The 27,505-nt window shown below is 40.9% G+C and overlaps 1 long non-coding RNA gene across 2 annotated transcripts in view; it reads right to left on the reverse strand.

Moving 5' to 3' along the window:
* Nucleotides 1-7,451: 7,451 nt before the first annotated feature.
* Nucleotides 7,452-27,505, reverse strand: part of LOC141795411 (uncharacterized) — a 51,124-nt gene continuing 31,070 nt past the window's right edge. The window contains exons 4-5 of one of the 2 annotated variants that reach the window (XR_012598598.1): nt 13,388-13,555; nt 7,452-7,926 (exon numbers count right to left, since the gene is read on the reverse strand). This is a non-coding gene — a long non-coding RNA (uncharacterized LOC141795411). The remainder of the gene's footprint in view (nt 7,927-13,387; nt 13,556-27,505) is intronic. The other variant, XR_012598599.1, reaches the window with a different exon arrangement.

Raw genomic sequence — 27,505 nt, forward strand, 5'->3', positions numbered from 1 at the left:
TCTCTAAGTCCTGGATGAATGAAACACTTGGTCAATAGACATAATTAGGTACTGCGGTCAGAAATGGGCATTTAACATTAAAAGAAGCATATTAGAAGAAATTGGACATTGCCTTTGTCATGTTTTAAAAAGTTTCCTAACACTTCTCCTACCTCTGCTTTAACACTGTTGTTGAAACCCTAAAGAAAATCCTCATATCTCCAAGTGCTGAAAGTTTTCACAGTGTTTTTGTTGTCATGTCTACTTTAGAGAACTTTCATGAACATACCGTAGGGTCCTGTCAAAACTCTTCTAACCCATCTTACCCAAGCTGAAAAGACGGCATTTTTTGACGTTTGAGCACACTGTGATGTCCATCTGACAGAAGTGATATTCCATCTGAGCTTATAGTGCAGTGTAGGTCTGTGCTGGCAGCACAAACAGGTTTTTGCAGCCAGGACGCCAAGAAGCAGGGAAATATTAAACAAAGGAGGAGAGAGCAGACGTTGAGAAATACCTGCTGGCCCAATACTGAGGCTCCATATGCCCAGCTCTACCCTAACTGCTGGCTGACTGCTGGCTGGCCAGCCTGTATGCCCACTCTCTCCCAGGCCTGAACACACACCTACACACACAAATACACAGACACACACATATACAACACACGCTTCACTGGGGACAAGCCAGCAAGAGTAATCCTGGCCTACTTTTCTGCCCGAAGCATACCACAGCACCAACTACACACACTGTACTGCTACAGAGGAGGGATAGAGGGTGCACAAGGGTTGGATGAGGAATGAGGGGAGATGATGAGGAAAGTTAGGGAGGAGGTGCAGGTAAGAAAAGATGGAGGGAGAGGTTAAAAAGTTTAAGAGGTGATGAAAGGAAAAACAAAAAGTAAGAACGAAAGAACTACTTCACTCTCAACTTGGAAGGAAAAACAGACTGAGATGTAAAGGTGTGGTTGTGTGAAACAAGAAAATGGAGAATAAAAAAGAGACAAAAAAGAGCGAAGGAATAGGAGAAAACAACAGAAACAGGTGAAGAAATTTAATCAAACCTGTATTTATTCTCGTACAAGACATTGAGGTTTCCCTCATTTTCAGTGTTGTTGAGATCACAGATATTATAGAATTTGAACAAGTTTGTTGTTTGCTTTGACTTTGGTGCAATATTTACAGAATTTTTTTACTATGGTTTTCATATCATCTGTAAGTTTGACTTCCACACTGTCCAATTCAGAAACAATTTTTGGGGGCACTGAGCAAAATTTCTTTTAATTTACTTGGTCACATAATCACAAGGAGGATTGCTGACTCAACAGTTGTTAAAATGAGAGTCAGTGACAACCCCCAAAAGGAGGGTAAGCCAGGAAAAGTTATGTGTAATGTTCGCAGGTTCCTGCTATCCAAGCAGATTACTAGAAAGTTGAGGGGAAAGAAAAAAGTGTGGTAGAAAAATATGAGCAGGCAACAGGGAAAACAGGGAAAAGCTTTGAGAGGATTGTCGAGCAAAACTAGTAAAAGAATTTTGAGGAACTTCACAAGGATTCTACTGATGCTAGAGCCAGAGCTGGGTGGTCCAAAGTCCTCTTTTCAGATGAAAGTCATCTTTGCATCAACTTTGGGAATCGATGCACCAGAGCCGAGAAGAGGAGTGAAGAGGCACAAAACCCAAGTTTCTTCAAGTCCAGCATGAAGTTTCCAAAGTCGGTGGGTGTTTGGTGCCATGTCCTCTGCTGCTGTTGGTCCTCTGTGTCAACACAGCTGTTTACCAAGTAACTTTAGACCCCTCTGTGCTTATATATAATATATAATATTTTTACCGATATTAGATATATATTAGATATATAATTAGATAATATACCGATATTATTACTATTTTTTCTCCTGTGTTTGTCTGGAGATCCTACATGTAACCATAGCTGCATTGTTTACATGTGAACTCAGCTGTTAGCAACCTGTAGCATGTCAATGCTAACTGGTGTAAAGCCTGATGTCTTCCCACAAGGTGATGAGAAGGAGGTGAGGACGACACGCTGGTTCTCAGGTGTGAGCTAAGAAGTGACGACATAGAATAGAATAGAATAGAATAGAATAGAATAGAATAGAATAGAATAGAATAGAATAGAATAGAAAATACTTTATTTATCCCCGAGGGGAAATTCAGGAGTCACCGCAGCATTTAAGAAAACAAAAGTAAGAAAGAGTATAGAAAGTGCAAAAAAGGTCCATAAGAAATTAGATGACGACATCCCGTCCACCACTCGTCCACCACTCTCCAGCCCAGCCAGTCTCCACCTCCACAGGGTCCAGGACTGAGCCTCCCCAGCAGTCTGTTCAGTCTCTGTCTCCTGGATCCTGTCTGCTCACAGCAGGCGAAGCTCCTCCAATGTGTCGCGGCGTCCGATGTCAGCTCCGTCAGCCACGTCCGTGAACAGCACGATGCCGCTGGGTTAGCACAGCTAGCTCATCCATCCCCCGGAGCGAGATCCCACGTTCCCAACAACGATGGATGGAAGGACAGGTCCACGTCGTCACGTCCCAGCTCACATCCGAGAACCAGCACGTCGTCCTCACCGCCTCCTCCTCAGCTCGAGGGAAATCATCAAGCCCTACACTAGTTAGCATTGACATGCTACAGGCTGCTAACAGCTAATTTCGCATGTAAACAATGCAGCCATGGTTACATGTAGGATCTCCAGACAAACACAGGAGAAAAGTAGTAAAAAATACCGCCGAAGCCACAAAAAGTTTGGTGTCCGTGACCGACAATGAACAATACAAAGTGATGATCCACTCCAAATACAAAGATGACGAAAAAGAGACGAAAAAATTACAAGAAACGGACAAAGACGAGAGAGCTGCTGCAACAGGCAGCGCCTAGCAACCGTTTTATGGACCTGTCCTTCCATCCATCATTATTAGGAACGTAAGATCTATCTCCAATAAGATGGACGAGCTAGCTGTGCTAACCCAGCAACAGAGGGAATACCAGAGGGCAGAGTAACATCATGCTATTCACACATTCATTGCTAACGGAGCTAACATCAGACACCAACACCACACTGGAAGCGCTTCACTTGTTGTGAGCAGACAGGATCTAGGAGACAGAGATGGAGCATGACTGAAGAAGCTCAGTCCTGGACCCTGTGGAGGTGGAGGCTGGCTGAACGGGACAATGATGGACAAGTTGTCAGCATCTATTTTCTTATGGACCTTTTTGCACTTTCTCTACACTTTCTTACTTTTGTTTTCTTGATTGCTGCGATGACTTCAATTTTGTTGTACTTGTTACAATGACTATTAAGTTCCATTCTATTCTATTCTAGTTCTGCTAACAACATTTATTGAGAGGCTAATTTCATTTTCCAGGACTTGGCTTCTGCACACCCTGCCTGTATTAAAAGCTTGTTAACTGACCACGATACCACAGTGCTTGATTGGCTGGCAAACTCATCAGACCTAAACCTCTAAGAGGATCTATGTGGTTCGATGATGCAGTAATTCATGCAAAAGGAGCCACAATTAAGTATTTAGGGCACATAAATGAACAAACTTTTCAGAGGGCCTACTTTTTGTGTTAAAAATCATTTTTTATTGTAATCGTAATATGTAAATTTGTATTTGTGTTTTTTTTGGACTTTCAATTTCAGGTTTCATTAAATGTAAGCCTAAGTGTACTGAATCAATAAAGTATGAGTTTTACTCTTCAAATCAGGCAACTGAATTAAATTAACTTTTCCACATATTCTAATTTATTGAGATGCACCTGTATTTTTTAACCAGCTACACTGAAGTGCAGTAAATTATCTGACTGCAGCAATATAATGAAGACTGTGGTATGAATCATTGATACTGTGAAGAGCCTGATTATGTTTTTGTCTGCAGGGGGCAAGAAAATGTTTTGAGCCATCCCCAGGTCTTTTGCTGTAGAAAGAAGAGACGATATGGATCACAGGAGGAAGGGGGAAGGGTATTTAAAGGGTCACATCAAATACACACTCACAGATACATACAACACACAATCGTCCCAATGCACCAATCGCTCTAAGTGATGAAAGGTGTGTCTCCGCTCATGGGTCATTTGTTGTGGGCATCTCCACGGACGGCTCATTGGAGAGTGCAAGGACCCATCATCTTTCACTATGACAGGTCTCGGACACTGGGCCCCCGTGACAGACGACCAATAATTCACTGGAGGGGGGAGAGCAGCTAATGGCCTTGACTCCAGGCTTTGGTAATGATCACTTCCAAATCTCCAGTGTGACATGCTGCTTTCAGCCCCACAACAGAAGCAGGCTGTGTCACAGTGCATGGATCGGACATAGTCCGCAAAGTGTAAGCTACCACACTCTTCCTGTGCTGGTCTAATCCAAATCAAAACTGGGATATCGAGTTAAGAGTGCACTTACTGCTTTTGTTACAAGCAGTTATAAGTCATCCTTTCTTTTGGTTCTCCTGTCACCTAACCGAGAATCACAGTGAATTTTTGAAATAGCAAGCTGCACCTGCACAGTAGACATATATGTAGTTCCTGCTTTGCTGCACTTCAGCAAGTGTTGTGTAATCCCTGCAGAATACTCTGTTTTCAAACATGCAACTGTTTAAGGCATGCAATAGATATAGATGAAATAAGTGCCTAAAAGTTCTAATTAACTGGTGTTAGAGACTCATTTTAAAAATGTAAAAGACTTAAACATTTCCACAACCAATACCATGATTTTCAGCTCAGCTCAGATTGATTTAATGTCAGTGAAGTTTGACCTATCAATTTATCCATCTTGTCTCATACTCTTAAACCATCATTACTTAAGTTATTTAAATAGCAACATATTAGAGTGGACAGCTTGTCCTCCACCTTTTCAAAAAAAAAAAAAAAAAAAAAATTGGTGTCCCATAAGGGTCCATAATGGACCCTATTCTTTTTGTGAGCTATACCAGAAACTTGTGTAAAAGTACCAGAGGCGAAGTTTCATTTTTATGCAGATGACACCATCCTTTACGCCTCATCATCTTCAACACTGAGTGCAGTTAACTATCTGCAAGTTGCTTTTAATGCAGCCCAAAGAAATCTTTGTAAACTGTGGCTGGTTCTCAATGCCAACAAAACTAAAGCAACATGTATTTCGCTCAGTCAAGAGGACAGTAGAAGATAAATGTCAGATCTATACTCTAGCAACTGACCAGATTGAATGGGTCCATACTTTTAAGTACCTGGGTTTTATTCTGAATGAAAGCCTTTCTTTTAATCATCACATGCAGAGCCTATCAAAAAACTGAGGTTAAGCCGGGTTTCTTTCACAGAAGCAAAGGCTATTTCTTATTTGTTGCTTAGAAAAATCTTATCAAGTAATTTTTCATCTCGATTACAGTGCTATTCTCTATATCAACCTCTCTGAAATGCTGGACTCAGTTTACTATGGAGAACCATGTTTTATCCTGAGTTGAGGATCTCGTACACATCACTGTCTTGTATGACAAAGTAGGTCTGTCTTCCCTACATAACACAAAATTGGAACATTAGTGTATCTTTCTTTTATAAGGCAATACTAAATGATCCTCTTTCTTATTTATGCTCTTTACTGACTCCCAATGTTGTCACTGGCTGCAACCTTAGGTTGGATAGACTGATTCTGTTTGTGGTTTCTCAGACTTGCTCCATCTTTGGTCAGAGGGCTTTCAGTGTTTTTACTCCTTAGTCTTGGTCTGAGCTACAAGGCCATCTAAAACTGGAGGTGAGCCTGCACTTTGCACATTTCAGTTTTGTTTGGGTCTTATTTCCTGTGTGGGCTGTTTGCTGTCACCTTCACCTGCTTCCAGAGGCTGCTCCCTTCCCCCTGGTGCTGAGGTTGAATGGACTCACCTGTGGCTGCTCTGCAATCGAGCCGACTACAAGACTGCTGCTGACTCCACCTTCATCGCCAGAGTACTGTCTATCCACCCTGTTGTACGACCCACTTCAGAGAGCTCTCTAGTATTACTAGTGTAATTTGAGGTATTTTTGTGCTTTTGGCATTTTCACTGATTCTGATTCTCTCTTCTTTTTTCCAGTGCCTCACCCCTCGCCTCACGCCAGCCCACTAACCCAGCGCAACACTCTCACAGATCCACACCCTCTGCTTGTCACTTCATTGGATCCTCCCACTGCCCCCGGACTTGGGATCCCCCCCCTCTCCCTTACACCTTTACCTGCAAATAAAAACCTGTTCCAAACCTCTTTTGTCTGGTTTACATTTTAGGCTCCAACTTTACAAGTCATCACATAATCAGGATTAATTTTAAAACTGGGATTAAGGATCATCTGATGAACATGTGCACTTGTTTAACTGTGGTTAGCTGCCAATTAATACGCTGATGTACTGTTTACTTGTTGTTGTCTGTCTTGCCCTATGTGTGAGATTTTTTTGTGCTGCTGTCTTGGCTAGGGCATCCTTTTAAAACAGGTTTTTGCATCTCATCGGGAATAATTCTGGTAAATTAAAGGTGAAATTAAAACAAAAATAAACTTTAGGAAAATATCAAGTACTCAGGTTACTACAAGTTGTGCACAATTTTTCAAAAATGTATGACTCTACTTCTTAGTATAGAGTAGTTGTCATTTTCATTTCAGAAAGTTAAAAAAAAAGAAGCGTCTGGGAACATTTGTCACGATGCATGGTGTTAATTGATAATATACCACCAATGTAAAACAGCAGTGTTGACATAATTCTTTCAAGCTGCTGGTTTAAACTGTAGTACAAGCTGCAACTTAAACCAAACTATCCATTATGTCTTTCCATTCATACCTATTTCGCTGTCAAAATCATTCTTGTAGTAGGAATTAGGAGAGACCCTAGAGTTAAAATAATGTTTCACAAGATGTACCTGTCCTCACGTATCTATCTACTGTACATGCTGTCCACGGCTTAACAGATCTAACAGCTCCCTTCAGCTGCCTGAACTGTGAAAGTTTGATGTTCCCTGTCTTCATGTGTAACTGTATCCCTTGGAGCGATGAGGGCCTTCCAGTAGCTTCTCATCACTCTGCGGAGAAGAAGCAGCTAACTATGATTACTAATAGCACCATTGATTTTCACTAAGTAGCATACGCTCACTCCAATCCGCTATGCTTGACTAAAACATGTTAGAGATATTAAAGCCCTGGGTTTTTCTCTTAAAAGGGCATATTTTACATTCAGTGTGAGGGATCAGGATGTATTAGAGTGTTGGTGATTGCAGTAAGTATGAGTGCCGTCATGAAGTGAGGGCTTCCTGTGCCAGACAGCGTGGGATTTGGTCTCTCACTATTTAACTACAGAGACGAGTTCAGAGGAAATAATATCATGCTGACCTCGTGGAAAACCCAGCAGTTAAGTACTTTTGTCTCTCCAAAGCCCACTGAGACTCACCTCGTGGTATCAACCCACTCATGTTCAATCTCCAGAAATAATCATCCGATACTAATCACAGAATAACACAGGCAAAGGGTGTAATTATAATTTTCTCTTTTTCTACCACTGTAAAACCTAAAGGGGTGTGACACAGTAACCTTTTATATGCCCAACACTTCATTTGGAATAGAAAATTAGATGAAAGGAGTTATAGGAAAAAATGAATAAGGACAGGAAAGGGAGGGGTTACGGGGGCCATGAAACTGAGCTCTTTCTTATGAATATGCATATTCATATTTGAGTCCTGACTAGTGTGAAAGACAATGGGAACTCTGAAGTTTGCTGGCCCCTCTAAGTGTATTCACTTCTGTTTGATACAAAGACTCAAATTTTCCGCTGAGGCCTTGTCAGAGATGTCATGGAGGGAAGCTCCAGCACCCCTGAGCGTCCCTGAATCAGACAGACAGGAAGTGGTCCTGCGAGTTCCCCCGTCCCCACGGCGATTCCCATGAATTCCCACAATTCCACTGGCTCGTTGGTTGGTTACGTATTCAGCGATGCGCCACCGTGCTCCCCTTGAACACGACCATAAAGAGACAAGAGAGGGGTGAGAAGGGAGGTGGGAGATGCAAAAAAAAAAAAAAAAAAAGTTATATTTCATTCAGCGTCACAACATGACCCAGATAACTGTAGATTGCCCTTTTTAGCCCGGACAAAATTGCCTTTGTGTCTGAAGTTACAAGAGCGAAAGAGAAACAAAAAGCAAAATGAAAGGGGGGTGCTTCAAAGGTTAATCCGTTACAAGCAAGATCAGAGCGTCCCTTCTTTAAGGAACAGAAGAAATCTATCTCTTTTCAGTTTCCCTTCTTTCCCTTTTATGTCTGGCCATAAAGAGAAGGTTTTATGTACACTCCAATGGCTGAGGCTCACAGAACATGCATGTGAATGAGAGGGAACCACAGGGGACCAATATATCTTTACAAACATATATGCACACAGACAGACAGAGAGAGCCAGAGAAAGGGGGAAATAGAGGAGAAAAGGGGAAGGTTCAGAGACAGAGATAAAGAGGAACAAGAAAGTACGCAGACGGAAGGGAGAAAGACTCAAAGATGGAAAAGAGAGAGCTGAAGGAGGGCTTTGACAGAAAGAGAGAAAGACAGAGGGAAAGAGTGGGACTGGAAGAAAAGCACTCTGGTGCTTTAATCACAAAATCAGAGCTGGAAGAGCGAGGCAGGCATGCAGTCATCATAACAGATCCCATCTGAGAATGCTATTACAGGCCTGGCTCTTGTTGCGGCTAACGCTACTGGGCTTATAGAAGCAGTACTGAGGCTTTCTACTTCAGCCATGACCTGCCTTAAATACCTGCTAAAAAAGCTGTGCCTGCTTAATATCAGAGCACTCATCAATTCCCAGGCTGTAAATGTGAGGTACTGCAAAAACGCACTGCTACCTGAAAACAGCAGGACTGAAACTTCTCACCAAACTGAACACTTACAATCATTTTCATTAAAAGATTACACCAGCAAAAAAAAAAAAAAGAAAATTGAAAGAAAAAAATCAACTGAAAAAAATTTACAAGAACAAACTGAGGCCCTTAATCTCTCCAAAAAATGCAAAAGAATGCTAACATGTTTGAGCCAGAACCATTCCGCACCAATTGCCTTCAGATGAGAAAGAGAGCATCCCCATCACATATTCACAGTATAGGTCTGTTGAGCATATGCCAACTTACCTGCAGGAATGGGGGAGGAAAGATGGAGGGAGAGAGAAGGAAGGTTGTAAGAAGAGAGAAGGGAGGAAGGAGAGATGCTAGAGGGGAGCAGGAGTCTGGAGTTAAATATTAATCCGTGGTGATTCATCTGCTGTGGAAGCCTCCAGGCTCCTTCTGCACACCGCCAGCTGTTGGCCCCTGTCTCTCGGCCCTGGACCTGGATGTGAAAGGCTGGGCTGCTGCCCAGAGTACCCAGGCTTGAGCTTCCCTGGCTGGGGGAAAGGGAGCACAGGCCAGGGCAGGTGGTGGTCCTGGCCAGGATGACAGTGTGTGTGTTTATGTGTGTGTGTGTATGTGTGTTTTTGCGCTTTGGGTTTCACACACACTGTATAACCACAACTTTAAGGGTCTAACAGTGTGCGCTGGAGTCAACACACAAAGTCACACCCACGGCAGGCAATGAGGCTTGACATTGTCAGAGGGTGAGGTACGGAGGTGCTGCAGGAGTTCAAGGATTGAAAGATGGAGGAGTAAACGGACTCAGGGAGGCTGGGGGAATGGGAGGGCAGAAAGTGTATCTTCATGTTTGCAGATGCAATGTAGATTTTATGCATAAAATAAAAAATCACTGTCGGTTTGAAGAATTTTTATATATTCCTGGAAATCAACTGGGAAAGTTACGAGGTAGAGTACACAACTTAATCTCAATTAGTTAGTGAATCATGCATATTTAAGGAGGAGGAGATAATAACATGTGACCTGTCATGTTGGAGAGAAGAAGAGGCCATACGGTCACACACAGCTGCTGCTTTGGCTATCACATTTAAAAGCCAATGTAGCTGGTGTGATTCCTGCACACCCCAAAAGCAAAGCTCAGCACTAGGAGCAGGAAAAGGAGGGTATGAGGAACGAAAAGGGTGATATACATGCCAGTAAAGAGGACCCCTAAAGTCCAGTGGCGCCAGTATGACCTAGCTGTGAGGGTGCAGGCTCCAAGAGGCGAGCTCTTGAGCAATCGATCTGTGTCTAGGAGATGCCTATCATTGTATTTACAGTACCTTTACCAGTACTGTGAGGCACAGCCATGGGAGGAAAAACAAAGATGAGATATTAATGTGAAAATTTTATGAAACAAAGATCCTTTTCTCACAGAAGAACAAGAGAGAGCACAGAGAGACAAACTGGATGATAAAGATACTTGCAGGGTCAACTCTAACTACAAAGAAACAAGGAGCTGCTTTCTTGTTTGTTTCCCGGCAGGTGTCTCCTGAGCTCACTGCGCGTTGCCTCCAACTACGCTGTTTGACTTGTTTTTGCTGTTTGCTTTAAACCTGAAAAGAAAGAGGAGGGATGTGTTCACTTTAAATGAAAAGAGAAATCTTCCTATATCGCTACAGGAGCCAACGGAGCAGCATAAAGACACGAGGAGTCTTCATGTTTGTGTTTTTCTTCCTTTAGCGGTTTCTTCCCCTTATCAAGAGTCTCACTCTGGGACTCAGTGAGGAAAAAATAACAACGAAACACATTAAACTGCCACCTTGACAGTGAAACGCAAAGGACTGTAAGTCAACACTTATAACTTTTATTTATTGAAAACATTTCAGGATCAGACCTGCTTTTTTTTAAAATACTAAGTCATAGATTTAAAATATGGTTAATGCAACTTTTGGAAAAACTGTGGTATGTCATCTGTACAGTCTGACCACATTCATTTTGATGTTTCTTCAGCTGAAACTCATGAAAAAGTTCTTTCTATACATTTCCTTTCCTGCAGTTACTTTGCAACAGTTTGTTAGCACTCCCAGAGCTCCTCACTGAAACCAGGGAACGCAGCAGAGCCCATTAACACCCTCCATCCTCCCTGTCCATGTTTGACATCACACAGCTCTTTTCTGAATACATTACATCCTTAAAATCACTCGTTCACAATGTGTGTCCATGTAAGATGCCCACCCACTCCTACAGTACCATTTCACAGGGGAAAGGACAGCGAGGAGGACGGTTACTACAGCATCTACAGGAAAGAGAGAAAAAATTTGAGAGGAAAAGAAAGAGAAAACGCTGGGTCATGAATTATAGAGCAGATCACTTTCGTCTGGGTCCAGAGAGAGAGAGAGAGAGACCACGAGAGAAGGAGATTCACCCCTAATTCTTCCATGGCCTGTCTGGTACGTGGGAAGCCACTGGGGAGAGCGATTTATGGCCAATTGAAGCAGCAGCAACATCCCTCGGAAGGCAACGAGAGGAGCCATAGCAACGATCCTAGCGGGGCATATTAATCCCCTGCTTTATGTAGTGCTAAGTGTACAATAGTAATCAGGATTGGAGTAGGCCCCACTGATCATTAAGGGAAAAGGCTATATAAAGAATTCATAATGGGATTAGCCCACGGCGAATGGAGAAAGAGAGGGAGACAAGAGGGTGTGTGGGGAGGTGTCAGGAGGATGGGGACATGGTAGAAAGGGCGGAGGGAAGCGGGTGGCATGATGCTGGAATTAAATCGCCCATCAAATTGCAGGGAGGAATTTTAATTTACAGGTTAATGTTGTATTGTGTGACTAATCACAGCCAACAGTTTCCATGAACCAGGAGAAGATTGGGGGAAATCAGGGGCTGCTGCTGCTGAAAATTGGAAATGCTGCATGTTGTCCTTCCTGCGTAAATAATGTTTGTGTGTGTGTGTGTGGGTTTCTGAGTGGTCACATGAGCTCTCGTCAATATAATCCATTTAAAATAATAACTTAATTCACTCTAAGAAATTATATTGGATAATGTTTTGGTGTGTGGTATCTATAACTGTATTTTTAAAGTTTCGTTCCTGTAAGTGCTTGATGAATGTTACAGTTATGTTTCAATCCTTAACTTTTCAAATGATTGACAGGTTTGTTTCATTCTCTATGTGCTCCTGTCTTTTGGAGCTGTTCTTGTGTTATCTGCTTTGCAAAAGTTTCAAATAGAAGCGATACATTTAAGTCAACAATTACATATTGATCTGTCATGACATTGTGACCACTTGCCTAATACTGAGTACATTCCCCTCTCATGTAGGCAGACCATGGACTGTATATAGAGTGGACAGTGTGGCTCCGCCATTTATGCCATTTGTATGGTTTTGAGGCCAAAATACCTCGGTCACAGGCGCAGCCATTGTAGCATTTGTACAGCCAGAGTCTGCACAGTAGAGACGATGAGGGATTCTGGGAGAATCTGAGTGGAGCTGGGTGACAAAAATAATATATTTTTTTCTTTCTTTCAAGAGTCTAATCACTTCTTGACTCTACCTCCCGACATATTTTACAATCCTGGAAAAAAATACACGAGAACGGCAGCTGTCAATCATCATTAAACGTTACGCAAAGCCTTGTTTTTAACCTCGTATAACTAATGAAAACGAAACTTTTCAGAAGAAGAGGACTTGAATACAAGACAGCCAAATAATATATTCATATCACCACGACAATTGGACGTGAGAAACATTTCTTTGAGGAGTATTGATTTTTAAAGTTTAATCACAGCCCATCTGGAAGGACTGGAAAGCTGGATTTTTTTAACCTACACTGCAGCCAGCCACCAGGGGGAGCAGTTTTTGTGGAGACCTCACTTTGAGTCGAGCGAGCGGACGTCCATTTTTTTACAGTCAATGAGGCAGACAAATCCTGACATGAAACACAGACTCCACTTGTACTCTGAAGGTGTGCTGTGGTATCTTACACCATGAAGTCACTGAGGACACACCGATGTAATCCAAGTATCAGAAACTGACTTGAAAAGTTACATCATGTATCATGACAAAAGGCTGAGGGCAGCTTTATGGAGCAGATTTATTCTATTTTTGTTTATTATTTCCTCATGCGTGTACTTGTCACCAACATGTCAGTAGATTTGTGCAATCTGACCTGCCTTTAGCATATGAAGACCAAGGATATTACATACACTTCTATCCAATATGCCCCGCAAACTGAAATAGGACACTGCATTACAAAGAAGTCACTGTAATGATGAGTGTGATTTAAAGTCATATGAGTTACAAACTGTTTTCTTCCAGCAATATGTGTGTGTCATATTTTTTTAGCCAGACTTCATTCAGTTCGCCTCCTTTAGAGCCAACTAACAAAAACACAGCTCTGATATCCTTCAAACAAAACATTTTTCAACAGCATTTGAAACATTCTCAGTGATTCTGTGAAACTCTGTGCCTCTAACCTCCATCATATCCTAACAAAGACATAATTTACCAACAGGGATTCTTGTTCATATTTGGGTTTATCCTATAGCACACACAGCAAACCCCAAGAAATCACATACACCTTGATACTTACCAAACTGTGGAGCAAGTCTGGACACGTTCATCAGGAAGGACACCCTTGGGCAGACCAATAACGCACTGAAAGGGTCGACATATTCTGACCAGAGTGGGAATGCCTCAGGATCCCCCAGGAGCAGCTGAACATGGCTGTGAGAGGCAGCAGAAAAAGCCGAGTAAGCATCTGAAAACCAAGACAGATTGATGGATGAATGGATTAATGTGTGGACAGACTTTTTATAGGCGACAGTCAAACTGCTGTTTGGACTAAATTTGAATTTGTTTCAGAGGATAACAGCACTTTTACTTCATTCATACCATACATTTATTTCAACAAATAACAATAACATTTTATCATACCCAGTTATATAAAAAGTTCAAATACTTTCAAATTTTCACGACTTTGGGTGTGGCTCAGTTCAATTAAAACTTAAGGGACAGTCCCACACCAAAAGTACTTTGACTCAATCACCCGGCTATCAGCAGTCACAAAGTAAGTTCAGCAGAAGCTTTTCCAGTACTAATTCTATCTGGAGCCTTGGCTCAGCTTGCTTTGGGTAGCTCCTTCATCACTGCGGCAGACCGAGGGGAGGACTTTATTACAGCCACAGCTCGTTAGCTTGAGTGGTCTTAATGAAGCAGCGTGGCGATCAGACAGAAATCATGCTGCTGAGGCCCTGCGTCATTACACCGGCCTTTAATTACGTTGATATATGGTCTCTATACCACAGAAATCCACCAGGTCCTACAAGACTTCACTCTGTCTCACGAAGAAGTGTATTTCCTCAGTGTAGGTAAGTTTCTGAGCCCCACACACACGGCAAAAAGCTTATTTAGTTTGTTTGAAAGTGCAGACAGACAGACAGCTTCATCTAAAAATGTCTTTATACTTTTGTAGACGGGACTTTTAAGATAAAAACCATACATGTATTCAACATTTATTCAGGGTTTCCTTCTTGTCAGGGTAGAAACTCCTCCAAAACAACATTTAGGCCATCATTAGGCTTTTAAAAAAAACTCTCCACTGAAAGTGTGGACACTGCTTTCAATCCAAGCATGCCTCTGTGCACAGCAGGTGGGAGGGAGAATCTCAGGACAGACGGGGAATCCAGGCCAAGTCTAGGCGAAATTGAAAAAGCAACTTAACTGGGTGACAACAGACTTGAAAAAGGTACTGTTGTGTTTCATTACTATTCATGAGTGTAGTTCCAAATGTATTATCCTTCTGGGTAGGATGAGAGGAAGTTTTCCAAAGGACCATTGAGAAGATTCAGAGTGAGTAAAACATCACACTTAATAGTCAAATAGCGACATATAACAAGTATCCACTCCAAGTATTCAATAGATGAAAAAAAACAGAATAATTTAAGTAACAGGTGCCTGAAATAGAAAGTATATTGAAAATATTTCTTGAATACTTGAGCAAAATAAATCATGAATGGTCTCTGGGGGTTTAGGACCTCTGGCTCTCATCCTCTGCTAGTGGGTCTCCATCAAGTTCATCAGGTTCATGTAAGTCATGAATTCAGTGAATTAATCTCTGATCTCTTTTGCATTAATGAGCCAATAAATGCCGAAGTGCGCAAAATGGCAGGCAGGCAAAAAAGACAACAAAAGACATTCAATTCCAAATTTGCACATTTTTCATTATTGAGAAAGGTTTTTAAATACATTAGTTAGAGCACATAAATTAGTGAGAAAGACTTTATTTAACAGTGTTTTCTCCACAAAAAATGCTGAGGCTGCATAGGTCCCAGGTAGCTTTAAAGACTTAAAAACTCAGACCCAAAAGAAGCAGCAGCACATCTGCAGGCGTAAAACATTTTTCTCTGGCTTCCTCGGCCACTGCGTGAAACATATTCCACTTTTCTTTCATTGGCCTCAGAGTTATGATAGCTATATTATGTCATGCTTCCCTACCTCCTTCATTATTCAGAATGAAGAGAAATCAAGTTATATAACGCGAGGGCAGAAGTTCTTATGAGATTTGGAAAGCTCAGCACTAGACATCTCCACTCTGTGTTAATTGGTTTTGCTTTTGAAAGGCCATCATTTTCTTTCAGGCCCATTAACCATAATGCTCCAGAGTCCAGGATTAGTTTGCACTCAGTAAGACTGCTGTGTTGTCGTTAAATTCAATTTAACAGGGCACCCACCAGTGCTAATTACTGCTAACCTCGCTTGCTGCTCCATGTTAGTATGGTCAGTGTAAAAACTGTGTTGCAGCCCTGTTTCTTTCACTCTTGGCCTGCTGGCTGAAACACTGATGGGTGTTAGTTTGGGGTTTACCAGGAGCGACACTTCATAATGTTGCCATTAGCTTCCTTGTTTTTAGCATACCTATCACAAATATTAAGTGGCCTCTGGTATGAAGTAACCATGGTCATATTGCTGATACTTGTGTCTTTGTTGATCCTGGTTGTTTATGACAACACTCTCTTTTTGTCCTCTTTCTAATACACCCCTGAAATCCTACTTTGCTACTTTGATGATATTCTGTACACATGTGAATCTTTTCACATCAAAATGAGGGAGAAATTTTTCAACCCTACAGCCAGCTATCTGCATGTAAGTGCAGCTGATGCATTATTTATTACTAACCTATATCAGTTTGATTAGCATTAACCTTATGTTTACTGTGTAACCCAAGTAAAATAATGATAGAGCATTGGTGGAGAGCTTAGGGAATGTATGTGGTGCAGTAAATAGTTACACCATTGCTGTAAATATCAGTCTTACTTTGTTACTTTAACATAATGGGATAAAATATATTTTTGTTCACATTATGATTTGAGCTCATGAACCTTTACTTATTTGGTGTATATCTTGTTGGGTATACATGCTTTCTGTGTGAACGGTTTAGTCATGGCATTCTTTCAGTTTTCACTTACCATCCGACTAAATCTGACCTCTAATATTAACTCTCCAACCCATCTGGCCAGTTGGATAAGCATCAGAAACTTTTGCACAGGACGCAGGTAAAAATTCATTATTCAGTCACAGGAGCAAGCAAGGGAGAGCCGTTCCAATGGCTTTTACCTTCCTACCCCCCTAAAAGCTTCCCTTGAAAAATACCTGCATTACAGAGCCATGCTGTGGAGAAAGTGTATTCACTATAGCAGCACTTCCAGTACCTGAATAACAGATGAAATATTGAACATAGACTGTGGGGTTTCAAGTTTATTATTTAGGCCAAGATGGTCTAATTGCCTTAATGCAATGGAGTTTTCAAGCAAGGTGGAGACGGCTACTTTCCAGACCTTAAATGCAGGATTGTGAAAGGACCACTTTACAGCGCACTCATATTTTCCGTGAGGATGGAGTAAGATTGCTACTGTACATTCAAGGTAGAGACATTAATTACTTTTTAATTTGTAAGGAGGGTTTTACAGACTCTTTAATTTTTCAGACCCAGGGCTCTTTACCTGAGGCTCAAGATGGTGGGAAGGGTAGGTCTAAATCTGAGTGTAGAAGTTTTAATGCAGAGAACGATCAGGCTGCCTTTATTATTAATGGGTTAAGCATGGCTGCCATCAAAACCAAATAGACCCAGAGGAACTTTTGAGTGTATCGTTAGACTGAATGAAGGCAAAATAATTAATGAGCACTCTCCATTATTTCCCTCTAATTTAACAGTTAAGTGAAATGTATCATTGCTCTGTTTGTTTAAAAATAACTTTTACTTGGTACTTTTCCATATCCTATTTTCCTCAAAATGGGAAAAACTATTAATTTGAGTTTTAAATATCAATTTGCAGACTAAATGTATAAAATAAAGCAAATGCTTTCATTATCTTTAAAAGAAGAAGCAGGAAACAATCACTTTAACTTCTAACAAACAAATCCACTCTGAAACACTAAGCAATTCTGTAATCTTAATGTCTTATCAACTTATTATCTGTATGTGGCTACACCACACAACTGATGGTGCTTTAAAATGAGGCTGCATTAACATGTCAAAGAGTCTAGGTACAACCTAAGACTTGTCTGTTTGACTGCAGAACCCTACAAAGGACTTATATGGAGGTTTTTGCTGTGCAGACTCACTGTGGGAACAGCAAATCACTCCTATGTCATAATGTGGTGGTATGACGAAATATCAGAGGTAAAACTGAAATTTTCAAACAGCAATATACCTTGAAACTTGAAATTTGTATATGCCACTTTCATGTTTACTATTGCTAATGCTTCAATTTAAGATACTTAAAGGATGAGCCACTGTTTCTGATTTAGAGGCTTCTGAAATGGTTTATAGTGATCGCAACACTGACTTCCTTAAGGAAGCATGTGTTTACATACCTCTTGCTCACACAGCTGAGTAATAAACCCTCAACTCAACTTTTGCAGCTGCTTTTACAGCAGATTACTCAATGACTGGGAGTCTATTTGTGCTAAGAGAGATGGGCAGAAAAAAAAAAGAGTTGAGTGAACACAGAGTAGGAGAGACGAAAAGACCCTGGCATAACCTCTAACAGGCTCTCTCCAACTCCCTGTGTGTTGTGTTTGACATTTCGGAGTAATGATGGGAGTTTTCCCCCCTCTCCTCACAGGAGTCACCCTTCTTCCCCCAACCAGCAGCCTGTCTCCACCACGCTGAGAGCCACACAATTGCTCTGCACCAAGGCCTGTGAAATCCCAGGATGCTGGGGCCCAATGAAATCCAACAGAACGGCTTTTATCCCCTAAAGATACAGTACAAATCATCATTGGTTTTATCTCAGCTGGGGATGTCGATTTATCTAAATGAGCTTAGTCCCTCTTGCTGCCTGTCAAAGTCATTTCTCCAACACCTGCCCCACCCTGTTGCCCGCCCTTCTTCTCCTCTTTTCCCTCTTCCCTCCCATCACCCAGCTCTCCTCTTCCTCCTTCCACCCTGATTCGCTAAAGTTTAGATCCTCTCCATGTCAGCGTCCTTTGTTCCCCGCTGAGGGAGGGGGCAACAGAGGAGGGGCAAGTAATGGGATTGGTACCCTGCACTGGGCACCAGTTTTGTTCGGAGCCTGCCTTACTGGCCCGAAGACAAGTGTCTGTGTGTGTGTGTGTGTGAGTGTGTGTGTGTGTGTAGACAGCATGCATTTGTGTGGATTGTGTGTATTATTATGAGTCCTTTTAGTGTGCACTGGAATGTATTTAATCTGCCTGCCATCATAATGCAAATGAAGCTCCCTGGTCCCAGCGGGGACATACTGTGTGTGTGTGTGTGTGTGTGTGTGTGTGTGTGTGTGTGTGTGTGTGTGTGTGTGTGTGTGTGTGTGTGTGTGTGTGTGTGTGTGTGTGTGTGTGTGTGTGTGTGTGTGTGTGTGTGTGTTGGAAAACTCTTGAGGGGGCATCAAAGAGTGGGCAGAGGCTTCTGTCACACCAACACAATGGCTCAGGACCAGGTCCAGCTTCACACAGACACAGGCCCAAGGGAGCAGACTGAAACATGACACCAAGAAGATGAACTCAGGAAATGATTGTATAACTGTATTCAAGCGTATGCTTTTTACAAGTGCACGGAATGTTTCAAAAAGGCAGTTATTGTGCATTAAATAAAAGTTAATGTATCTGATGCTGCAGCGGTACAGTGTAAAGTCACAAAGTGCTGTATTTGGAATTAATTCCTCAGAACAACATCAGACCCTGTCGAAGCCTGGAATGTCACATTGAAGTTTAATAAACTGTGTTGTTTACTGATCACACACCACAGCTTACCACCTAGATGAAAATACTGTCACACACAAAATCTCAAGCCACAAGCTGTTGTCACCACCCTTTAAATACAGCTTTCAATCAGTGGTGGCTGCTGGTCAGTCAAGGAGGGGAAGCTGATTTTTTTCCAGCCTACATCATAAATTTGTTTATTTATTCAAACATAAATTCTTCCCTCCATGCCAGCTTGTTAGCAGCCGGAGCTGCTACGTGAGACTACGACAGGCTGTAAGTGTGAGTGACAGGGGGAGAAGCTCCGCAGCTGTAGCTGTAGCTGCTTATTGGTGGAAAGAGAGGATCTTTAAACACAACGCTCGTTTTTAAGAAAGGTAAACTTGCTGGAGATCCATAAAGCCTCCGGATCAGTCCAGAACAGCTGACTGTAAAACTCAGAAGATGCTCCAGCAGAGAGTTATCCTTCAAGATCGCTGACTGGCTCATTTCATTGTCAATCAAAAAGGAATTCGGCCTCAGACAGATCATCCAATCATCATGCAGAAGCCCAGCGTCCAAGCCAGCCCACTGCCTCACAGACCCCCAGAGACGCTGAGTGTCTGATGGGCGGGACAAAGCCCAGCGTTTATCCAATGACTGTCCAGTTTCCACAGTGGAACAACCCACTCTACGCTTCCCCGCTAAAGTCAGAAGACACTCAGCGTCCGACTGTGTTAAAGCACTGAGACTGTGGGGATGAATGAGGAGGTGGAGCCAGTTACCTGTGATAGGTAGCTGATTCTGAACAAAAGATGAAGGAATTCTACCTCATATGTTGTCAATGAAATGTACACACAGTAGTACATATCACCACTTTTTTGGGGGACATTTTAGGGGAAGCTGAGCTTCCCTTGCAGTCTTAGAGCAATCACCACTGCTTTCAATGCTGCCTTGTTGAATTGACCCTTGATCTCGACAGGTTTACTTTAAATAAAAAGCTGAAGATTTTTTTTAATAAAAGGTATACAATTTTTAAAAATAATCATAGTTATTATTTCTGTAGGGCTTCTAAGTAATACTGTCATCCTATGGAAACCATCGATGTTTCTTATAAGTGCAAGCTTAAGTCAAAAGTGAAAGGTAAAAGGAAATACACTCACTAAATCTTTTCAGACAGTGAAAGCATCCAGTTGAACCTCAGTTACTTACTCAGAGGATGATTGGTGGTTTTTCTTTTCACATGTCTTTGTATTAAATAGTACAACATACATTTTCAAGATGCTTGGTTGACATTGTTGTTTTTCAGTGATTGCAAAACAACAAATTATTTCTATGTTGTCTTGAATGAAAAAAAAATTAAACATCAATGATAAAACTCAGAAAAAAACTGTTTGACTGAAATTAAAATTAAATGATTATGACTGAAGAGAAACTATGGTTGCAAAATCACATCTAACCTTTGCACGCGATGTAACATCAACTGCTATCTAATTAATCTGCCTGCCAACATCATGCATAAATTACTGTGTTTTCAAAATATTTACAGACTGACTGAATGATTCTTTTATGACACTTATTTAAGATTGTAAAGGATTCTCTCTTTCTGTCTGAACTGTGAACTCATTTCAGCGCTTTCATTGTCGAAGGTACCAAAATGTGGCCAAACCTATAAAAAGCAAGACAGTTAATTAGATCCAAAGATTAATTAAGGGCTTATCTAATCCATCAAAGAGCTAAAGATAACTATCTAATTAACACTGAGTGAAGAGCAGCAGCAAAGTTTGTCAAAGAACTTCATGGGTTGATAGCAAAGTTATCTTTAACCATCACTCTGCCGTCTATTGTTCTCTCATCCCTCACTTTTTTCTTGTTCTCCTTTACTTCCCTCCTTTTCGCTCATACACACTCTGCCCTCCTTCCCGTCCCCCTTCACCCTGATGTTTATTGATTGCTGGGGTTCATACAAGAGCATCACTTAATGTGCTTGCTTTCATGTCCCGCCTTTGTTGCTGGGGCCGCAGCCCACGATATTGCAAATTGATCCGTCTCTGCCCGTCACCCTTTGTGTAGCGAGCTACTATTACATTAGCTCGCTTTCTGCGATTCATGCCCCCTACCCCTTTCTGTTCCTCCCCCCTTCTTTTTCGCTCATTCTGTCTCTTTCTTGTTGCTCCGAGGACGGCATCGGCATGGCTAAACACCGGCCTGAGAGCTGATTAGCACAGCCACACGCCTGACTGGCTGCATTGATGAGCTCCTTGAGGTTTGATGATGTAGCCAATAAACGGACACTTTTGATTATCTGACCTCTGACCTTTTGCTGTAACAACAAACACCCGCCCTAACCCACCTCTCTTCCTTTTGCCTCTCATCATCTCCTTCACGCCTCCTTCTCTCCATTGTCCTTCTCAGGTGACGACTTGAAAATGAGGTCATGCTTGTGTGAACACAAACAAGGGCACACGTCCTCAAGGGTGATCTCGAAAGACACTGCCTCCGGGAGCGATGTCCAACTTGCCTGGGACTCTGTTGTGACCAGCAGTTAGTGATGAATGTCTTTCATCCAACTTTTTTTCTGTATACATCCACTCAAATCCAATGAAAAGCTTCGGAAGAAACCTTGGGTACAGATGAAAAGCAAAGCCAGGTGTTTATCCAAAAAATAAAACATCAAAGGCCTTTATCTTTTCACTCTTTGTATCTGTAAGCCTTGGATTTACTGTACATATTAAAACCGGGAGAATCATCTCCATGAGTTACTTCAACAGAATGAGCAAGAACATGACAACAGATATCGTGTTTTAAAATTAAAATTAAAATACTCCAAAAAAGTTTGGACTCACTCTAACACAGATCTCTATTAATAGAAAAAAACAGCTGCTGATTTATGATTAACAAATTCATCTCAGACTCCCATCATCAACAACATCAGCAACTGATACAAGATAATTCCCTAAACTAAGCAAGGGGCCCTGCTGCAGCTCCCTTCTGACGTTACCTAAACAGTATCTCTTCTTGAAATTCTTGATTTTATTTTAATTTCACTCCTTACATTGCCAATAAACTACCAAACATGAAAAAAGAATTTAGAGGAAAATTATTCTCTTGTGTTTGATCGTCACACGGGTAGGTTGTACACCACACATCTTTGAAAAAAATATATATTAAAGTTTCAAAAGTGAATTCTCTTGGATGGAAAACTTATTTGCAACTTGTGCTAACCTGTCCCTTCAGGCACTGGAAGTGAGTGGACTCCAAGACACAAGACAGGAATTCAGTAATGAGCTTTTCTTTCACTTCTCTCGCTCCTGCCCTGGACAACTTGGCAGGAACTTGGAATCATAACAAAAAACCATCGTCTCTCTTTGACGCCCCTGCAGTATGACTTTAACTTCCTCCTGAACCAATCAACAGTGATTCCTGAAGTCTGCATCCCTGACAATGTAATTGCCTGGTGGAGTCTTCTCCCCTCAGCTTAAGGCAGAGGAGCCTGTAATTAAGATTGGACGTGCAAGGACCACCACCACCACCATTACTACCTTTCAACACACACGTACGGTCTCCATGATTCTCCCAAAGCTGCTGTTGTCATGGAGAGAAGACATGAGAGCACGGGGGTTTGAAGCAGAAGTCGAGGCTGCACAGGGGGTTGTTTTCAACTGTGTGTTGATGGGAGGGGGGGCTAGAAAAGAGAGCAATAAGGGGCTGGGGGACTGCGGCACAATCATCTTGATTTCTTGTGCTGAACGATTACATGCCACGCTAATTGCTAGCAGAGGGATCTTTAATAAATATTTCATTCGGTGCAGCATCATTACTGCCTAATGTCGTTATTAATCTCCGCCGGTAATTTCCACTCAGGAGAACCATCTTTGTGAGGGGGAAAGCAGTGTTTTTTCCACCCACAAGGAGGGAAAGAGAGTGGGAAAGATGAGGAGAATTAGGGAGGGATGCAGAAGAAGAACCATTAAAATATGGCAGAAGAGGAGGAAAATGAATGAACCTTGAAGAAAAGAACAAGCTATAAAAAAGGACTAGAGAGAGAAAAGTAAAGAAAACAAGAAGGGGAAAAAGAAGAAAGAGTGGGGGGGGGTGAACAGTTATGGATGGATAATGTGGGCGCTAGCATGGCTACAAATAATGTTACAGACACATGTCATTTCCTGAGAGACCTTTCCATCAGTGAGATCATGCTACCAATTTGATTTGTATTCAGGAGGGGTTCATATAACTGCCTCTGTAAAAAAGGGTTTACTTTGGATAAAATGGCTACTCCTGTAGTGTCAGAAATGTGGATCAATCAACCTTGATAACTCACCTACAGGAATATTTTATCTATCTACTGCAGGAGGATTTACTGCCCTGCAGGAGTTTGTATACTTCACTCACTAAAGACCATGATGCTGAAACATTGCCTGTAAATGCTGCATTTTTCCCAAGCACTTGACCCCGAACTGCTCTAATAAAATGAAGAGAATTTAAAATTATTTATGAGACCTTCCTCTTGATTTTTTTTAGAAAATTAATTAACTCTTGGTTAATTAGACAATTAACTAAGGGTCTAGTTTGGCAGATAAAGTGCATCTCCATGTAAAGACTTGCTGGTTCAACTCCTCAACCTCAACTTTTTGCTGCATGTATCCCTCCGTTCTGTACTCCCCATGTGTCTTGCATCTCTTCACATGTCTAATGTAATGAAAGCAAAAGAAATATCTCTCAGTGAGTATGATAAAGCATCTTATGCTTTGAACAGGAATATATGTAAGTTCCATTTAAATTCATCCATTTTTGCTCATTTGGTAATCTACAGCACACAACCTTAACACAAAAGTGAAGAGGGTTCAACTAACCCATGAGTGCATTGTTACTATTTTTACCACTCTAATTTTCAGTGTCAATATTCGTTACAAGCAGCTATATAAGAGAAAGAAAGACATAGACCTTTTGTGTAAAAAGATAAAGACTGAACAGATAACAACAGCCCAGAGTGTACCCCACCTCTCGCCCAATGACAGCTGGGATAGGCTCCAGCCACCTGCAACCCTGAACAGGATAGGCAGTTCAGAAAATGAATGAATCAAGGTTATAATAGTTAACTAAAACGAAACAAAAAACGAAAACTAAAATTTAAAATACATTGCAGTTAACTCAAACTAATAAAAACTAGGAAAGAAAACAAAAACGATAAGTAAACTAAAACTGTATCTTGTGTTCATAAAACTAACTGAAACTAACCAAAATTAAAGACAAAATGTCCTTAGTTATCGTTTTCTGACAATTTTAAGCCTTTAGGATTTAAATCAATCAGACACATTTCCCCAACCAATTTTACGACAGTTTTCAGCAGTTGTCAGTGCCATACGGCACCATCATAGCGACGTACTGGGACGTGCTTGTTTACTGCACTGACTGGCTGTTTGTGTGCTGTGACAAAACGTAGTGAAGCAATGAATCAGAGCATCTGTAATAGTTTAATTGCATGTGAGTCTGACTTTAATTGTATTTGAGTCTGCCTTTATTGTTACAGTGTCCAAGTTTCTAATAATTAAAGCTCATATTTTATTGTTTTATATAATTTATTTTTATATTATGTTTATGTAATGTATGTTATTATTTTATGCAACTTATTTTTATATTTCTATTTTAAGTTTATATTATTTTCTTGTGTTAAGGGCAGCTGCCAACATTTGGGTATCAGCATTGACTGAGCAGTGAGCACTATGTGGGACTTGAAAATAAACAGTATGACAAAATATTTACTCTGACCTTTTTGAATCCTGCACCTGGTTAATAAGGTATGAAAAACTAAAACTAAAACTAAAACTAAACTAAGCCTTGTTGAAAAAAAACAAAACTAAATAAAAACTAAAACGCCCACTCTAAAAACTAATTAAAACTAAATTGTAATGGGAAAAATGTCAAATAATACTAAACTATAATGAGAAAAACAATGTCAAAACTAACTAAAACTAAACTATAATGATAAATACAAAACTATTATAACCTTGGAATGAATGAATGAACTGATAACTGAAATGGCAAAATTGCTCTTGAGCTCAAACTTTTGGAGGTGATGGACAAAATGCACAAACTTTACTCAGACTTCTCAACAGATCTTGAGAAGGAAACACCAACAATCCAAAATGTTAAATAAGCCGTAAAAATCAACAAACTGCAATACAGACTTGGATACTTGCGGACCAACAGACAACTGTGTATAGTTCACACCATGTTCTGCAAGCCACTTCATCTTTCACGCAGTTTAAGACATTAAGAAGGCATGAAAATGGCAGCAAGCTAAGCCTTGGGCAAATAGCAAATAGCATTAGCCACCAAGCACACATTGCATTTTGCTCATTCCAATATCCATGTGTGCCTGCAGCTACGCTAGCTAACTGCTATCAGACAGGCTTACTCACAGACATTTTCCACAGCTCGAGTGCTTTTTAAGGGAAATTCAATCTTTGGTAATAAGTGACTTTGGGATGGAGCATAAGCACAAACTAAAAAGCAAATCCAAATCCATGTCGGTTTTATCTAGCATTGTATTTCATGGCCCTATTCCAAACTCTTGAGAATAGGTTATGACTGATTACCAGAAAAATGATTATATGCTTTGCATGATGTTTCAATAACATATCCATCATACACAGCCATAGAGAGTGACAGCAGAGTTGGGATGGGATGGAAGGATGGCTTCAGAGAAGAAGAGAGGGAGTGATTTATTGGCTTACAATAAAAAGGAGGAAAAAAAAGACCTCAGCTAAACCATCCAACCAGTCAGTACTTACGCACTCTCTTCTTTCCTCTGCTTACATTTTCTCTCACACACACACCAGAGCCACACAAGTGATGGCATTGCCCCCAAAGAAAATAGAGTTGTGTGTACTGTCCAATTATCTGTCAGGGGTGAATAATGGCCCCAATAATATATTCACATAGCCGTTGCCGATCAATTTTTAATCAAGCTGAGAAATATGGAGGAAGTGAAGCTAAAATGACCCACTAGGAACTCTCCCATAATGCCTCAGCAGAGGAGTCCCTAATTTTGCACCAATCAAATTACCTACTCCCCAACCCCCCTAAGCTCCCCCAACCTGCCATCATCCTAGGAGCAATAATGATGCGTCCCAGCGAGGGGCAGGCTAATGGCTACAACTGGCTTGTTCTTTTATAGGGCCAAAGGTCAGAGGGCAGAGACCTTATTGGAGAATGTTCACGGATTAAAAGCTGATTAGCTGTTACTTGCTAAGGAACATGTTTAAACAGGCTCACCATGAGGACGCAAGACCATGTTTGCTTTTTGATTCTTTTCATCTTTTTTTTAAACTTATGTCCAGACCCTTTGTTTTTTTATCTATTTGTTTAAAAATGTCCTTAATGGATTGGAAATACTTTCGACTTAAATGTGAGACAGTCTGATGTAAGATTAGTAGGGCAACAGTTTATTAATTAAGTATTCACCAGTTCTTACAGAATGGAAAATAATGACTTTATTATATAGACTAGAGAAGTTGCATTTCCTTGCAGCAAATGCGTTGAAATGCTGAAGCTGGAAAAGTTTGAATAAAAGTTGAAAAAGCTGAAAATGTAAAATAAAGGAAAGAAAAAATGGTAAGGGAAATGAGGCACTGACAATGAGTGGATAAAGAAAGTGGATACAGTGGAAATTTAAATCAGCCTATAAAAGTTAAAATAAATAGATAAAGAGACAGAAACCAAACAGTGAAATCTTAAAAATGTAGAAGAAAGCAGAAATCTATGACTAATGTGTTAATGGGATGAAGAGAATAGAACCAGTTTAATGTGTGAACAGAGTCTCTAGTCAAAGTCTGCAAAAGGTAGAAGCAGTTGAAGTTGAAGGAGTTGCAGGGGATCAGAAGATTATTTCAGTCTCTGTTTTTGATGGTTAAATGTTTTAAATAAAGTTTAATCATTTAAAAGTTAAAAAAAGGGGTTATGATGTGAACCAGAGCTGAAAATGTGGAATGGAGAGAAGAAGTAGAAGAAATAGGGGAAAAACAGTACAGAGATTAATGCAGCACTAGTAAGAAGAAAGGAAGGAAGAAGAAGAAAAAGTAGCAGTTTGTCAATTATAAGTTGTGGGAAAAAGCTGTATAAATAGTGGAGCATGTAGATTAAGTCAAAGGGGGAGGTATGGTATTATAAGTAACTGAAGTACATGTGTGTCTTTGTTCCTGGATGTTTTGATTATTTAGTATAAACAGCTGTGTGTGATGAAAGGTTGTCATGTTTGAATCTTCTGCTGCCTTTTCACTGTTTTGGATGGTAAAATGTTTGTGTGTGTGTGTGTGTGTGTGTGTGTGTGTGTGTGTGTGTGTGTGTGTGTGTGTGTGTGTGTGTGTGTGTGTTGGTCTGTGTGTGTTGGTCTGTGTGTGTTTGGGTTGGCTGTATGTGTTCGTGTAAGACAGTTTGGGTTGGCTGTTTAGGCATTATAAAGAAACATATGTGTTTCTCTGTCCTTCAAAGACCTAATCAGTGATTATCC

The sequence above is a fragment of the Halichoeres trimaculatus genome, unplaced genomic scaffold (assembly GCF_033239565.1).
Source record: "Halichoeres trimaculatus isolate MK-OKI-2021-1 unplaced genomic scaffold, fHalTri1.1 fHalTri1_scaffold_8, whole genome shotgun sequence".
Classification (NCBI taxonomy): Eukaryota; Metazoa; Chordata; class Actinopteri; order Labriformes; family Labridae; genus Halichoeres; species Halichoeres trimaculatus.